Raw genomic sequence first — 18,877 nt, forward strand, 5'->3', positions numbered from 1 at the left:
AATATTTTGGATCAATTTCACATTGCCCAGAGTTGGAACCATGAATCCTCTCTTTAAAACAGGCACCAAATTGACGTTTTCATATCCATCTAGTTAATATCAAGATCTGTGACAATTTCTTCTGACATTACATTCAGAAATCTAAATGACTATTCTTATTCATCTTTCTCACTTTTTCCCCAATTTGTGTGTCTAATTTCACCATTCCTCACCAATCATGACCTTAAAAAAAATCAAAATCAATGAAGAGAAAAAAATTCCTGTTTCTGTGTCAGCATCCACATTGAACACAAAAAAGTCACTTGTAACACTGTCCATTCTCTCATTTTCTGTGTGAATATTAGCAACACAGTCTCTGTTTTCTAGTGTTTTATCTTTTCTCCTAGACTTTAAAAAGCGGTTTTGCATAGGCACATTGTTCTACTCTTTCACTTACATGTTTATTTCTCAAGTGTTTCTAAATATCAAGCCTTCTGTTTTCAGGGTACCAGTTAGTGAGGCAGGTGAAAAGCAAAGTTGTATAAAAATCTCAAGCCAAGTTGCAGTATGGATGTGCTTAGGAGAGTCCCAGGGGCTATACCTGCAGCCAGCATTTAAAAGAATCTTCCAACATCAAATCCTAAATGCGTGACCATTGGCACTTTTGTTTCTGGGTTTGAAACTTGATCTCAAGAGATTTTTAATAATAATACAAGCTGGCTGACAACCAAATTCAATTTCAGTTTATAAACATTTTGAACATGCATTTTGTGCCAGCGGCATTCCTTCTTTGTTAGTTTTACTTTCTTCTGTCTTTGTGGGTGAAGGTGCATTTGGCGTCTCTAAGTTAATTTTATCTGAACCTGGTATATGGTTGAGCTGTACTTAGTTACTTAGTTTTTAACATCTTCCCATAGCTTATGTTTTAAAACTACTTTTGAGGATGAAGAATTACATAATAATGTAAACAATTATTAATACTTTGTTAATTACTCTAAAATTTTCATAATCTAAACATTTTTCAATATTCCTAATTTTTAAAAGTAACTAAATAATGTAGAATCTTTTCCTCTGAAATTTTCATTTTTTCCCCCAGAATCTTCACTTCTCTATATTGAATGGAAACAGGAGAACCTATTTGCCCAACGTGTCTTCTAGTGACAAGATAGGATGGGGTGCGGAAGGAAGAGGGGAAAAGAAAGACAACTGGTACTGTGCCTGGGATATATATCCTTTTTTCTCATCTACTTTATTGAGGAACAACCTACATATGATAAACTGTACCAGTGAGTTTTGACAGCTGCGTATACCTGTGAAACCATCACCACAATCAAGATTCAGAACATTCCCATTACCTCCTGAACGTGCTTTTATTCATGCCCCACGCATGTTGACAACTACATTCTGCACTGTGTAATGCTTGAATTGTGCCTTCAGTCAATATAGAAAGGGAGGAAGGGAGGACTAGACAGAGATCAGAGCTTTTTACTTCTGGTAGTGGGTTGAATTGTGTCCCCCAAAAAGATATGTCCAAGTCCTAATCTCCCGTACCAGTGAATGTGACCTTGTTTGGAAATAGGTTCCTTGCAGATGTGATCAAGTTACAATTAGGTCAGACTGGATAAGGATGGGTCCTAAATTCAATGACTGGTGTCTTTATAAAAGAAAGGAGAGGGCAACTTGGATACAGACACACACACATACGCAGAGAAGAAAACCATGTGAAGACGGAGGCAGAGATTGGAATGTCTACAAGCCAAGGAACACCAAGGATTGCCTGCAAACACCAGAAACTAGAAGAGAGGCATGAAACGGATTCTCCCTTAGAACCTCCAGAAGGACCCGACCCTCCTGACACCTTGATCTCGGACTTCTGGCCACCTTAACTGAGAGAGAATAAATTTCTGTTGTTTTAAGCCACCCAGTTTGTGGTCATTAGTTATACTTCTTAAGCATAGCATGTCACAGCTTGGTTCTCCTTGTTTCTAACAATTTAATAAAACCCAGAGCCAAGGGTTTCATTGAACAAAAAGCAATCTCAAAGAATTTTGAAATAAGGCAAGAGAATGGCTAATGAATGCTTGTCAACGCTTTATTTTAAAAGAAAGGAGAACAATCGATCGGACATCCCGCCTAGGTGCTAAGCACGGTGACATCATTGTCATGGCAGCAGCTGAGCTGCAGCTGGGTCTCACTTGGAGTTCACTTTTCCCCCTGGGAAACTTCTGCCCCTCCATGCATTTGTTTCTCCAAAGGTGTTTAGCGCTTGGTTTTGTAATTGATTAGCAACACACAGAACAGTATCATTGGCTCAAGCCAGAAAGTGACAGTCAAATTCAGAGAGCTGTGAAACTTTCATGTACCTTTTTTGGTGTTTAATTCACTCTGCATTAAAGGGGCTGAGCGCACACCTGATGTGCAAATGAGTTCAAGTGCCAGAACAGGTCCCAGAGGAATGACTTTAAAAGGACAGAAGAGAGCTGATCAGACTCCTCAACAGGCGTGGAGAACCAAAGCCTGGTAAGATTTTCTCTAGAGAGAACCTCTGGGGAGCCAGTTGAAAAAGCAGAGCTGCTCAAGCTCGTAGCTACATGCCCTTCGTTTGCCTCCTGTACGATTCATTGGGAATTCCTTGGGTATTTTTCACAGTTGACTGCTTTGTGGCGTGACACAGATTAGAGACATACCAAAGAACTCCCACCTCCCTTTAAAGATATAGGAACGAAAATAAGACACTCACAAGACTCATAAGCAGGTGGTGGATCAGGGAGCTAAACTTAAGGAGTTTTCCCCCTTTTTAAATAGAATGGCTTCATAAAGCAGTGTCATGGAGTTGGCAAATGCAAACTGTCAGAAGTTGTTGAAGGTTCACAGAGCAGTGGGGAAAACCCAGGAATGAGAATCATAGATCTAACTTTTAGTACAGACTAAGCTACTAACTAGCCAAGTCAGCTAAACTTTTGCAAAATAAATTCCTACTCACCTTCCAGGGATTGGCTTAAACGTCACTCTTCTGAGAAGCTCTCCCTGACTTCTCCTCTTACATTGGCTAAATTAGGTCCATGTTATATGCTCTCTTACTCTCAGATCTTTCCTCCATCATAGCACTTATCAAAATGGAAATTATATGGTATTCATTAGTGCAATTATGTATGTTCAAGCTCTAACATCCCCAAGATCACAAGTGTCATGAAGCAAGAGCCGTCACTGATTGGTTTCCTGTTGCATTCCTAGTGCTGGAAGAACTCATATCACATAAGAATAAGGGCTCAATCAATAAGCATAAATCGACCTCCCAGTCCATCTCCTCATCTGAATTTGGCTTTTCAGGTCCCTGATGGCTCTCACCTTCTGTGTCTCAGAAAACTTGGAATTATCCTCAGGCATCAGTGGGAAGTATCTTTGTTGATTTGACTTTTTGTGGAAGAACTAAAATAAGCAATAATGATATAGTCATCTGCTTATCAAAACTGTTGCTATTTCATTAAATGTGTGGCCTTTGAGTTGGACATCACCAAGTTTGAGTCCTAGGGGGGTATGTTTGTGTGTGCGTGTGTGCGTGTGTGTGTGTGTGTTTGTGAGAGAGAGAGAAAGAGACAGACAGACAGACAGACCAATCTTGGGTAAAGTTATTCTTCAAATTCTTCAATTCTTTAATCCTCTGATACACGGAGTTAATAGCTATAAGATATAAAGCACTAGTACATTTTCTGATATAGAGCAAATACATGATAACTGTTACCTATTATTAATAAAATTTGTTAGCATGAATTATAGAAATAAGTCACATAGTATGGCTTGTCTAGGCTTGTCTATCTGTGCGTACCATCATAAAATTAAATATCTAATAACAATAACAGTAATATTAATAATAGCCAACACTTAATATTCATCAAGTGCTTTGTCAAGTGCCTTACATGGTTTATCTGATTTAATCCTCAAAACTTGATGAGGTGGTTATTATCTTCATTGTCCAAATGAGGAAACTGAGTCATTAAAAGGTTAAAAACTTGCCTGAGTGAGCTAGTAAATGGTAGAGCAGGATTTGCCCAAGTTAGGAGGTCAATGGTGGAGCCAGTAAGCTAATCCCAACACACAATACTAACTCAGTTTTTAAAACATTTTCTATGGAAAATGTGTGACAAATAGAAAAGTCATGCTAATCTCCCCCATTCACACGATCTAGACCACATAGCCACTATTGGGGGTGTCTGGGTATGGGAGTCAAGTGTGGAGGAAGGGAGGAAGGAGGGCTTAACATTTCCCAAGCAGCTATTCTGTGCCAAGAACTTTACATAGATTATTTCTACACAATATTGCTGTGCTGAATATTCTTGTTCCCATTTTATAAATCAGTGATTCACACCCACATCTGTCCAATGTCAAAACCCATCTACTTCCCACTATACTTTATGATAGTCAAATCTGGCTAACAAAGCAAAAAGATCATGGTCATCATAAAACATGAACAGGAATGTCATACCCCTAACTTGAAATTGCTCTTCGTATTTTCTGAGTGCAGATGGGAATTAGACAGCCATAGCTCTGTGTTTCTCGTGCATATTTTCATGTATTATAAGAGTTTTAGACTTCTTTCCTCCAGGAGAAATCTTCAAAAAATTTTTTTCTGTTATCACTATCTAGTGCTTTAAACATGTTCTTTTCAGCATTTTTCATTTACCGCATATTCCTCTTAGGTTGTGAAGCCCCAAACTAGGTACAGTGCTCTTATAAGGGACGTTTATTCAAGCTGTGTTTAGTTTGATTCATGCGTGCTGAATAAGAAGTTGAGTAGAACGCTTTTACTTGCCTTTTATGATTTTCTTGATATCCTTAGGGCGGTGGTAAGTACCTCAAATTCTTGTTATCTGTAAAGTGAAGGAAGGTGAATCCTGACAAATGGGGTTCTAAGGTTATGAGAAGTTACTGTTACTAAATTCCCTTTTATTGTTTAGAACAGCTCCTTTTGCCTAAATGAGTTCTCATCAGTGGAAAGTCAGCATACTTGAGCCAGATGATCCTTGGGGCATTTCCAAATTGCATGCTGGAGCAAACTGTGTCTTCCTAAATGGAGATTGATTTGATAAAGCAATGGCTAAGAAAGGATGTATTTGACTTAAGCATGTGACACAATGTGCACCATTAAGATATCAAAAAAAATATATGTTTAAACTGCTTGAGTGTCTCATTTGAGGAAATAATCAACTTTGATTTGATTGCACAAATCTTTTATTCAAAAGTCCTGAATTTATGGGCTGGCCCCGTGGCTTAGCGGTTAAGTGCGTGCGTTTCGCTGCTGGCGGCATGGGTTCGGATCCCGGGCGCGCACCGACGCACAGCTTCTCCGGCCATGCTGAGGCCACGTCCCACATACAGCAACTAGAAGGATGTACAGCTATGACATACAACTATCTACTGGGGCTTTGGGAGAAAAAAAAAAAGTCCTGAATTATGAAAAAAAAACAAAACATAATATCCTTTGTTGATAGCAAGCACTTACATCTCAGCAACTGCCAGGGTAATCTTTTATGTATTCAGGGCATCCTCGAATCTATGCCTCTCTTTGACCTAGTTGTTAGCATCTCCACCAACAATGAGACTCATACAAGTAGGAGAAGTGCAGCATCTAGTCCATTTACTTAAGAAATGGAGAAATCTGTGACACAGAAATGGCAAGTGACATGTCCTTCATATGAGAGACTGTGTTCCATTCATTTTTTTGTCCCCAGAGTATTCCACAATGCCTGATACAAGATAGGCACTCATTAAAATGAAAAAATGAATGAGTGAATGAATGAGAGATTACTGGAGCTAGAATTCTTGCTATCTGACACACCGAGGTCACCCTCTGTAACATTATTCTAAATTGCACCTGTGACATTAATTCACTCAGCTCGACTTATTTTCTTAAACATCTTTCTTGAGACACAATTCACATAAAATAAAATTATCCGATTTTCAGCTCAGTTTATTTTAACTCAATTTAGCCAAACAGTGCTGAGTTATATATATTTATTTCAAGTCTGCTTCCAGATTTGTTGGGAGACAGGATGAATATGCACAGTTAAAACTAGTTTTGGACTCCATCTCTTGACTTATTTGTTAAAGTATCCCTTTAACCAATAGAGAAATTAGTATATTTTCCAAAATATATATTGCCTGTAACTAACAGGTTTTTTTGTATATTTTTAACTTAGTGGAGAAATCACTATAATGATGAGAAGATTGCTTTTTTGAGTCAGAATCTTGCTAGAAAAAAGAGCTTCCAAAGGAGAGTCATGGGATTTTCAGATGATTGACCAGGTCCAGAGACTAAGACTTCTAAGGAGAAGCCAGATGGATTTACTATTACCGATTTCCAGTAAGATAAAGTATTTGTTTTCACAGGTTGCTTTAGTGTCCTGGTTTGACGTTTAGTGTTGTTTTAAAAGGCAAATTAAAAACACTGGAAATGAGAGGGCCAGATAAAACATAATCTCAAACTACCCTCGAGGGACAGAGTAATTGATAAATGTGACCTGAAGTCACCTTCTGCAGCCCTTGACAGCCCACAGCCCCAAGAACTATTTGGCTGGTGCCTATCTTTTTTGGAAAAGATTTAATCCATGGCCAACCAGTTTCTTTTTCTTAGAGAAGCCCAAATTATTAGTCAATGCACAACATTATCAACTTTTTAAAGGACGGCATTGAACTCAATGAGACTTTCATTTGATAAGATTGCAAGTCAAATGAAAGTAACCTGCTGGTGAGAAAGACTTTTTCCCTTCCTTTTTCTTTTCTTTTCTTTTTTTTGTCAGCTTTTATGTTCTGTTGCCAAAGGAAGTGAAACGTCTCGCAATATGTAGCCTCTTTTGTGTGGCAACCACAGGACACCTTGGAAATATTGATTTTCACACAAGACCTTCTTACAGAAAGAAGCTTCGGCACAGATCACTTGACTAACCTGACTCAAATTAGATAGTTTTCAGTAGGTAGGTTTGAACTTCCAAATTCTAGTCAAAACATCTCTTGAGATATTTCACCCCAAAAGGGTGATCATGGCTTTATACCCCTAGTCAGACAGTCAACAAATATTTATTGAGAAACCACTTATGCACCAGGAATTCTCCTCTGTGCTGAATATAGCAGTAAATAGGAAAGAAACTATCCCTGCCTTCAAAGAAGTTACCAAATTGTGAAGGGAGGCACATAACAAATACACAAACAAATTAATATATAATTTCAAGAACTAATATGTGCTATATAAAGAGTGGAAAAAGGGAACTGGTGAGCTGCTTTAGCTACAGTGATGAAAAAAGACCTTTCTGTAGGAGTGGGAGCCAACTTGGTTTCTATTTGCCTGTAGAAAACTCAGACTAAGACAATAATCCAAAAGGCAAATTGTGGTGACCCTAAATATCCTGAACAACAAAGGCAAATGTAAAGAGTGAGCCTTAATAACTCTGAAGCTTTCCCAAAGGCTTGGTTCACTGTCCGTATGAGAGAAGCAAAGGCTGGCTTCTCTTAAGAGACCTGTTACAGATTTTAAATAATCACTTGCCTTGGGGTTAACCCAGTGGCTCTTACCTTTAGAAGGCCAGATGTTCCAATTCAACCCACAGATCTATAATCTCTCTGAAAAGACAGTACCTCTGTGATGAAAAAAAAAATTCTTTGTAAAAATACTTCACTTACACTGGAAATATAGTCTCCAGAACTAAATTTAGTTTTGGCACGTATGGCATTGGCTGACTTCCCTGCATTGCATTTGCCTTTAAGGGCATGTTCACTTTCTAGTTCTCATGCGTTCAGACACCGCTGTCAGTTGGGTTCACAGCCTTGCAGGGGCAGTGTTTCAGTGACCTCCCATGTTTTCATTAATTCTTAAAAAACCTTACACAAGCATTTCTATTCATATTACATTTTGCAAACCTTTGCCCTTGTCCTTTTCTTCTTTGATAAAATCCTAAATCTGGTGCTTAGACTAATTTGACCCCAAAATATATCATCTTTTAAATAAATACAAGACTTGACAAAATCCAGAAACCGGTGCTGAAATGGAAATCAGGATCCTCTCCAGTTTTCTGAGGCCAGGTCAATAGAGCTACAATTATCCCAACAACTCAAGAGGAAAATAAAACACTCTATTGTGGGGAAGGAAAATAAACAAACATTCAAGAGGAGTATCTATTTTAGAGGGAATCCATGACAGAGATCTTGATGAGTGTTACCTGAATTCTTCACCTGCCTGTATCTTTTGAAGTATTTCCTGGAGTCTATTTCACCTTGGGCTATGAAGATCAGCCCCAATGTCGCAATTTCTTGGTCACAAATATCCAAAAGAATTCAAATGATCAGCAGTAAATGAACTAATTAAACATAACTCCAAGATTCAAGGAACTACTTCTGACTCCAACAAAACATGTTACTTTGGTCAAATCTCTAAACAACTGCAGCCCTTTTAGCCTGCTAGTCTGATGGTGAGGATGGTGATAAACGTCCACTAACACGTGAGGTACCTTTGTGCACTCACTCGTCCACAATGAGTGAGCACTATGTAAATATCAAATGCCAGTGTTGAAGTAGTAGAATCAGTTTTTAAAAGAAAATAAACGTGTGTCTTACACAGCAAAGTTTAAACATATAACTTTCATTACTTGTTAGGTTTTGAAGGAAAATTTGGAGAACACAATTTCTAAGCCGTTTGCCTCATTATTTCCACAGAAACCACAGGGGGAATTAAATAGAAGAGTTGAGCAGTTATACGAATAACTCACATGGAAAAATAGCAGCTTTTTAATGAATTTCCTGAGTATTACAGCACTGTAGAGATGATGGAAGAATGCTTTTTAAAAGTGGGGCTGAACCAAGCATGATTAATTAATTAAGATGCTGGCTCTTGGAACGTAGAAAGTTTAAGCGTATCAGTGGATTCATCCTACAGCCAGGTTCTTTAGTCCAATTATCTATGAGACTCAGAGATAAATTCATAGTTCCCGGAATGATAATTGTTTAGAATAAAGACTGAGAACTGAGAGGAGGGTGGGTGGGGGGAAGAAATTCCATCAACTCAGATTGTTTCCTCGCTACCCAACAGGGCTTTTAGCAATAAAAACACAAACACGAGAAGGGAGGGAAACGAAAAGGGTGGTGGGTCAAAAATTACAGGCTGACAGGTTGCAAAGGGGGCTGCACCCTCTCAGGAGGGTTGTGAAGGGATGCAATGAGAGATGATAAATGAGAAAGTTCTCTTGTTCCCCTGTTACAAGCATCACTGGCTGTCAAATACTGCAATACTAGACAGTTTGCATTGTTTTCTTCTTCAAGGGCCACCATCCAGCAAATCACACAAATAGGAAAGGCATATCCATGAGGCAATAAAGAATGAAAAGCATGGATCCTGGAACCGGAGCTGGATTTGAATTCCGGCTCTGCTCTCTACCAGCTCTGTGCCTCCATTTCCTCCGCTGAAAAATGGGACAATAGCCATCTTTTCTCCTAGGCTCTTATGAGAATTCAGTGAGTTAATACCCGTAAAATGCTTAGAACCGTGCCTGACACTCAATGAGTGTTTTTTAAATTAATAAGTACAATTACACCTAGCACTCTGTATTCTGTGTTTTGGTAGGCTTGTCAGCTGATAGAAACCAGTATTTTGATTGCTCATAACTCATACTTCAATTTCCTTCTTTCCAAGTGTTTTTGTTTATAAAGAGCAACTTGTTATAATATTTCCACTTATTTTTACAATCCTGGAAAAATTCTCTAATAGAAATTTTCACCAAATTTTTTTTTTTCTGAAATGAAACTAGTCTTTAGAGAGTTGATTAATTCCGTGACGGCCAGCCAATATTTTTTTCCTGCATAGCATGTACACACAACGCCTTATAGGTACTGAGGATTTTTCCCCCTCTGTGAACTGCCTTGACTTTCTTTCACACTGGGGCTTTCAAAGAATCCTTTTGTGATTTTATGGAAACTCTTCTAGTGAATGGTGCTGCTTTTGAAGTTGAATACATTCTTGCTGTGGAAAATATAAGTAACATTTGGCATGGAGATGAGCAGGAAAATTCTGAGAAGTAAACCAAAATATTTATATATTGGTCCACAAAAGATGTGCACCAGTGATCTTAGGATATATAGGAAAATGAGCTTTGCCCTTGATGCTAAGACCTACATCCATTTGCAACAACAACATAAAAGATACCATAGCTTTCCCTTTGTTACTGGGTTGCCACAAAAATGTGAGTTGGGTGAACTGAGTGTGTTCTTAGCACTATCTTTAGCTTCTAGTCTGGTGGTCTTTGTTGGAGCCAGACTTCTCTTATTAACTCAAAATTGTTTTGGCAAAGTGTAAAATAGCTATTTTATTATTCTTCGTATTTTGGAAAAGATAGTTTTAAGTTAATACTACTCTTTGAATTTATTCTGTTTCTTACACTACTTTGCTTCTATCTAGTTGCCCGGCATTCTTGCACCATCAATTTGAATATTCTGTAAATGATTTACATTTGATGAATTTTATTTCCTCAAACATATTTTAATGCCAATTTTTTTCCCCAAAGAAAGTACTTTGAATGGAATAATACTAAGTTTCAGCAAAGGAACTGAACAAAATAATCGTTTCATGACAGTAATTTCTTACAGATTTAATTCTAGGCTACTAGGTTAATTTAGAGGAAAAAGTAAGAATAGAGTTCTCTTCTAAATAATAATCTATAATATGTCCCATTTATTATTCTGAATATATATATACACATATATGTATAGAAACATACATGTATACATGTAGACATACATATATATATACACACATATAGACATAGATGTTATAAATATGCCTACCTAGCTTTCTTCCACATATAACGGTTTATAAGCTGAAGTAAATTCTCTTCAGTGAATGATGTCAGGGAACTTGAACACAAGCACTTTAAAAGTTCACCCTCAGCTCTCAACAAGAGAGATAAATACCGGGTGATCACTTCCAAAGGCTATAAGACACTGAAGCAGGTTTCAAATAAAATTGTTCATTTAACTACCATTTCCCCATTAAGCAGGTCATGCTTTAGTATATTATGCTACCAAAAATATAAAGTCTGCTCAGAAAACTGGTATAAAGAGTGTCGAAGAAAGCAAGCTAAAATGTATCCACTAGTCAAAGGCCCTTCCTCCCAAGTGTACTTTTCTCCAGGCAATTATATTCGTATCTCCTGCCCATGGCCAAGAAAGAATCTGATGCATGCGACCTAAGAAGCAAGTCACACAGGCCCTTGACACCACGCTCCCCAGGAATGCTCTTCCAAGGACACGACGAACAGCTTTCCTTGGCTCACAGGAGCTCACACTCGTGCAGATCAACACTAACCTGCTCCTTACACAGCTGGCCATTCTCTCCAACTTTTTGTTTGTAGATTTCATTCCAATAGTCCTGTCTTAGTCAGTTTGGGCTGCTATAACAAAGTACCATAGACTGGGTGGCTTATAAACAACAGAAATTTATTTCTCACAGTTCTAGAGGCTGGAAATCCAAGATAATGATGCCAGCATGGTCGGGTTCTGGTGAGAGCCCTCTTCTGGGTTACAGATGGCTGTCTTCTCATTGTATCCTCACATGGCAGAAAGAGGGTGAGGGAGTATTCTGGGGTCTCTTTTATAAGGGCACTAATGTTGTTCATGAAGTTCTTCCTAATACGATCACATTGGGGGCTAAGACTTCCACGTATGAATTTGAGAGGAACAAAAACATTCAGTCCACTGTAATTCCAAACTGCATGTTCAGAGTGCAAGTGGGTTGATTTGGACCTTGAATTTTGACTGGCCGTGTTCCATTGTTTCTATTTTCACAGGGCCCTTTGAACATCCATCAGTGCATATAACGAGAGTTGCATTCTAGTGAATTTAACTACTAATGGGAATTACAGATGTTAAATAAAACTATATTTTCTTTCTACCGTTGGCTAGAAAAGTACAAGCAATACTTTTCCTCTATAATTAATTTTTTTTAACTTCAGAAAATAAAAATAGTATATATTTTGCCCATCTCACTTCTGGCACAGTGAGGAAAGACATAAGCTTCATAATAAAAGTTATTTTGAGAGCAATCTCAAGTCCACAATTGGAAAAAAAGCAGTAGCCTCAATGGACTGGAGGTGAAGTAAGGGGTCAGCCTAGAGAAGGTGCTTAGGAATTCCAGGATTGTCACAGAGGAATGCAATTCATTTAAAATGGAACTGAGGGGGGAGGTATGTTCTTTATTCTAGAACTTATAAGGCCCTGGTCAGCACAGGGACACATGCTTCCCCTGGCAAAAGGAGAACTAAATCCCCTCCAGCTATGAAGTGAATAACATAAACCATTTTGAGGTTTTAAAAAAATGCAGTATTTCCTTTTTTGTGGTTGCACAAAAAATTCGAACTGATTGAACCTTTGGGGGTGTTAACTAGGCTCATTCTCCCATTTAAGTGAAATAAAAGCATCGAAGAGGGAATGAGAAGGAAAACACCAAGAGACCACATTTGACACTAGTGTACAACTCTGAAAACCATTCACAAGACTTATCATGTGAGTACTCAAAGCAGCCAAACAACCGGGTTAGTTTAGAAGAACAATTTTAGAACCACAAGTTATTTTGGACCCAATATAACCCAACTTCCCTCAGTCATTGAGGAAACTGGGGCCACACAAAGTCACTCCAAGCTGGGTTTAGAGTCTTCTTATCTAGGATTCTGGTCTAAATTGTTTGGTTTTCTTACACCTGGAGTGCCCAAGTCTTCTGACCTGCTGGGTTCCCTTGAGTATCCAAATAAAGTAACTTGAGTCTAGGGTGTCTTCCACTTTACCACCCCCCGATGCTGCTCCAGTACTTTTAAGGATTTCTGGCTGTATCTACGTTGTATCGGTGGACACCTGTTACTCCTCACCTGAACTCCTGATCCCCACCATATTCAGTTACATCTCCAGGCTTCTTGCTACCTTTGTCTTCAAGCTACTTTGCCCTAGGTTGGATGCACAGAGTATCCTCTTCTTCATTGCCAAGATGCAACTCAACGAAATGTTGTGTAGCAAAGTCTACCAAAGATTGAAAAAAGTGGAGAAGAATTGCCACATAGTCCCAGAAATCACTTAAAAGTGGGCGTCAACACTCTTCTGGCTTTCCTCAGCTATAGCTGTTATGGAGAAATCTCTTATTGAATTTCTTTCCCTAGGCCTCAGCCTCTTTGCTCTGCCCCAGTTCTAAGACCTCAAATCTATTTCTCCCAAAGCACAAAGCAGGTAGCTCCATCTTCCTCAAACTCCTGATCTGTGACTAGGTCCCGGGACGGAGATTTGCAGAGCTCAAAGGCCCATTAAGTGTCTTCCTAAACCAAAGAGAAGTTATTTTCTCAAGTTCTATCTCCTAGCATACACTCATGACTACAATTTTAAAGCACAACACCATTCTTTCTTAGGTCATGGCCACATTAAAATAAAAATCAGACCTATCGAAACTATCAATCCAGAGGCCTTCTACTCAACTTTCAGAGCCATTTGTGGTTTACAAATTAATTTTGCTCCCTGGCTACCTCTCTAACCCATCCCCTCCTCCGCATCACCACTGCCCTTGCCAGGGACCAGGCCCTCACCATCTCACCCTTGACTCTCACCATTACCTCCTAACCTTATCTCCCTGACACCAGCCCCTTCCTCTTCCAATTGCATTCACCTGGCCACCAAAGTTTTGTTTCAAAAATTCAAACTTCATCAAGACACTCTCCCAGTTAAGCACCATGATGACCATCACCAGCTCTTGGAAGCATGTGTGGTCTTAACCAGTCACAGTCTACCCCTAACTTAGCATTCCATTCTCCTAAAGACACTGCCTGGCTGCTATTAAAACACATCTTCTCTTTTCACACCTTGGTATCTTAAAGAGGCCTTTTTCTCTTTGTGGAATGTGACCTATAACCTCCTTAAAAATGTCTAACACTTACACCTACTTCAAGAATCAAGGTCCAGCGTGAGCATCACTTCTATGAAGTCTCCCTTTTGGTTCCCATAACCTTCAGTACATGCCTTCATTACTGCATTTTCCACATTATGTTATTAATGGACGTGTTTCCAACTAGATTGTAAAATAAAAAGGAAGGTTGACTTTAATTCATCTCGGTTTCCTACTACTGCGCACGATACTTAACTCTGAGTAGTTGCTCGAGGAATATTCCTTTAATTGAATTGAATAGACTTAGTTTTGGTGAGCCATATCAAGAAATAAAACAAGATATTTAAGGTACTGTGTTAAGCATTTTAAATTAATTTCAGGGGCCGGCCCATGGCTTAGCGGTTAAGTGTGCGCGTTCCGCTACTGGCGGCCCGGCTTCGGATGCCGGGCACGCACTGATGCACCGCTTCTCCGGCCCTGCTGAGGCCGCGCCCCACATACAGCAACTAGAAGGATGTGCAACTCTGACGTACAATTGTCTACTGCGGATTTGGGGGAAAAAAAAAAAGGAGGAGGATTGGCAATAGATGTTAGCTCAGAGCTGGTCTTCCTCAGCGAAAAGAGGAGGATTAGCATGGATGTTAGCTCAGGGCTGATCTTCCTCACAAAAAAATAAATAAATAAATTTCAACTTACATTTCTTTAAAATAAGTGGAGAGAAAACCCTGACTTATTTCATTCAAAACCAACAATGATAATGTTTCCTGGATAATGTTGATGAAATTGGCTCTTTTTATGAAGAAAAGTAATTTGTATCAACATCTCAAACCACTGTGCAAAAGTGACCTCAATGAATTAAAAATCCAAAAATGAAAGTCGCCCATGGAAAACAAAGCAGTGATCAGAAGCAATGAATTGAAAGTACACAAAAATGCATAGATCTTAAAAACACAGAGTTAAGTAAAATCATAAGAAACAGAATCAGATCTAGAATACAACAGCATTTATGTAAATAAAAATCATAAATATAAAAATACAAAACAACAGTGAATATTTTTCCAAAATATGTTCTTATCCAAAGACACATATTAACCATGTTAGGGTATATGCCTCAGGTAGGGTACAGAATGAAGAAGAAAATTAACAAAATAAACAGGAAAGAGACATTGCGTGGACTGAAGATAATAGTGGGCTATGAAAGAGAATTTTTCAAGGGTACAGTCATACGTAAAGACATATATTGAACCTGTTTGGGTGGTGTAGTGTGAGAGGAAAATAAAAGGGAAAAATAACATTTTTTAAATGGGTAATGTAGGGGATAGTATATTATGCACTGAGGAATATAAGTAACTCAGTTGTGGATCTAAGGTCTAAATAATGAAATTAAAAGCTTAAACAAATGCAAGAGAATATTCAAAGTCTGGTCTCATAAATCAGTGGGTGTTCAGGGCAGTGGAGCGTCTGTCTTCATGGTATGATGTAGTGTTCTGATATCTGAAGATCAGCTGGTGGCTCCTTTCTGAAGGCAGTGACGTAGAACAGGCCACGGGCGGACAGAAGGTTCGAGTTCCTGCTCTATCTGGGACTTCCTGGGTGATCCCAACAGGCCACTCCACTCCCCTGGGCCTGCTTCCTTATCAGAATGTCACAGATAACAATACCAATACTGTGCCTCACCACAGATGGCTGTGAGAAAGCAAGCAGAAGGGACCACACCTTAAAAATGATTTCTTTCCCTCCGTATATTTAATACATTAAACAAGCAGAGGGAACTCTAGCTCCCAGGTGGACAGTGGTGCATGCCACCCATTGTCGGAAGGCTACAGCCTCTGTATTAGAATCAGGGAGGGAAGGAGAGTGCTAAGGAAGAGAAATGGCCCATCCATTGAACCCACCAAACTGTTGTCTCTTAGCTTTTTGTCTTTGGATCTGTTGAAGTTCACTTAGCCACCCGTGTGTCTTTGGGGAATCATCCAGATTCTGGGGATCTATGGTCAATATAACCCAGACCCTCTCCATTGCTGGATACCCTTGGCCCCCATTTCATCTCTGGAGAATGGGGCCAGATGGAGGTCATGTGATAATAGCCTGAGACCTACATTTCAAAGGGCTGAGAAGATGGTCCTCTTATAGAAGGGTTGCCCTCAAAATTTCCTTCCTGTTTTGATTGAAGACAAATTGTTAACTGTTTTTGTGGGTCCAAATGGAAGGTTCACCCGTTTTGCTCGTCTGCCAATACAAACAGGGAAAATCCTCATTCTTTTATATGAAACAGCGCATCTGGATTTATTAAATATTATTGCTATTTTGACACAATTTACAGTATGTCATACAATTTAGACTGACGGCAAATATTTATAAAATGTGAAAAATTAATTTTTAAAAGAACTCCAAAGTACTTTTATTCAGACAAAAAGGACAATATTTTTTTTTAACCATTAGCAGTTTGACCTGCTGTGTTAAAAACGTGAACTCTTCCAGAAGTATACTGAAGAAGACTTACACTGAAGTCTTTTCATGAGCTATTATTGATAATGCCCTTAATCATTAGCTTTCTCTCTAGGAATTTGGCACGGTTTTCATGCCATATCTTATACAGCTGTATAACATGCCATGGGGGCAGGTGAGTGACCAATGGAAAAAGTCTTGAAGGAAAGAGAGCATTGACTGTTGAAGTTACTCATGAGATTTATATTCTAAGAGCTGGGCCTAGAACTCAAGCCTCTGACTTGATCTTAGAAACCTGGGTTTCTTTATGATACCAATTATTCTGTCTATGCAGGAACAAAAAAATGTATATTTTTCTTGATGCAAAAATTCCTGACTTTGGGCTAAAAATGAAAAAGTGGTACCCTCTGTATTGGCAGATGGAGGGACAACTTGCAAAGGCCTTGTTCATATTTTGTTATTGAGTATGCATGCTGTGACGCAGCTCTACATTGTTCACATGAAGATAAAGCAAGCAAGGAGGAGGGGGCTAGCAAGAGAAGAAAACTTTATCTTTGACCTATTGAGCAGCATTTTGAAACCTGAGTCATGGTTTGGGGTTGTCCTGTGGGAAAGGACCAGGAAGTGATAAACAAAATAAACGATGGAATCCAAAGGGAAAAGCACTGCTCTGTGAGCTACTGGCTGCATAAAGAGGAAGACGGGATACAAATGTTTATCCTCCCAATGTGCATACAGTACTTGGACAAATCAGTTTCTAGACTGAATGTACAGTCGTGTGATGTTCTGCTCATTCTTTCTGTGCACAAGCCTCATGATGCCATAAACTCAAAGTGATTAATAAACCTGCTACTTTCCATTCAATTTACACAGTCATGTTCTGACAGCAGAAAAGATTTTTATACTGTAAAGCACCAGGAAAGAACAGTAGTGACATAAACTGAACTAGATAAATCTGATGGCTCTAGTACCACTGACGCTATTCCTTGCCTAACGTCAGTATGAGGAAAACAAAACCCCCGGTTCTCAGCTAATTCAATTCAACACATCAACAAGATGTTACCCTAATCTGGGAAGACAAGCACAGGAAAAAGTTTATAATAAAGAATAGAGGGACTAATCATCTTATTGGAAATGAAGAATCTTTTATGATTATTATAGGTGTGCACAATTTCTTTAACTATCATTCAGATACTAAAGCTTAAATAATAAATTAAAGATAATAGTGTATACCCCAGTCTATTGCTATCATTTTTTAGTGGATCATCAAGAAATAGACTGTACACGGGCCAGCCCAGTGGTGTAGTGGTTAAATTTGCAGGCTCTTCTTCGGCGGCCTGGGGTTCGCAGGTTCGGATCCCAGGAGCGGACCAACACACCACTTGTGAAGCCATGCTGTGGCAGCGTCCCATATAAAGTAGAGGAAGATGGGCACGGATGTTAGCCCAGGGCCAACTTCCTCAGCAAAAAGAGGAGGCTTGGCAATCGATGTTAGCTCAGAGCTAATCTTCCTCAAAAAAAAAAAAAAAAAGAAAAGAAAATAGACTGTACAGAGTAGGAACCATATGTTTTCTTTAACATATTATATTAAAGATATTAAACATTGATAAAATAGCTGCCATTTATTGAGCACCTATGAAGTATTAAGTAAGTGGGTTTATTAATCTGTTTCCTTAATCCAACAATCATTAAATGAGCAATTATCATGAGTAAGGTAATTCAATTTTCTTTTTAAAAATCTGCCAGCTGAGTGAGTTCCCCAATATAACCACCTATAAAGGCGGTGCATATTATGTGGTTATTACTTAAAATACGTGGAAACCCTTTATACAAAGGGCCTCCAATGTCTGTTTAGAATAAAATAACACTTGTTTCTTTACTTTAAAGCTACATATTATTTTGGTTCAAAATATATACGTTTCACCTTAACTCATCTTTCTTATCAGAGTTGATCCAAGTGACTTTTATCTGAGTCAAAAAATTAAATACATTCTCAAAGCATTCACCACCACTGTGCTAAGCACGATTTCAAAAGAGGGGTTGTCCCAATGCTCTGGGCAAAGACATCATCACTGCGCAGTTTAATGCCTCCCAAGTCTTTGTCATGGGAATACTTGTACTTCTTTTACAGGAGTAAATTCTGATGAGAATGCATAAAAAAGATCAGTCACAGTGATTTGCGGGATAGTTAAGGAGCTATAACTCTCTATCTGCCCTCCTCATTCTCCTCTGAGGTCCCTGTCTCCTTTTTCACTGAGAAAATCTGACTTCCTCCTTTTTTTCTCTACTAAATCTATGCCGCGTACTCTTCCTTCCAACCTCTCCTGCGGAAGAGCTGTCCACACTCTAATCTAGTGGTTCTCATGAGCTTTTAAATCTCTGTGGCATCTATAATTAGCTCTTTTTATATTTCTAATAATGGGGTTTTTTTTTGCCTTCTCTGTTTTACAAGTTTTGTCAGTTGCTTGTCACTACTGTTAGTCTTTTAAAATAAATAACTTGGCTTTTATTTTAATCTACTCTATTATATCTTTCTTTTAATTTATGTTATCT

This window comes from Diceros bicornis, chromosome X (assembly GCF_020826845.1).
Source record: "Diceros bicornis minor isolate mBicDic1 chromosome X, mDicBic1.mat.cur, whole genome shotgun sequence".
Taxonomy (NCBI): Eukaryota; Metazoa; Chordata; class Mammalia; order Perissodactyla; family Rhinocerotidae; genus Diceros; species Diceros bicornis.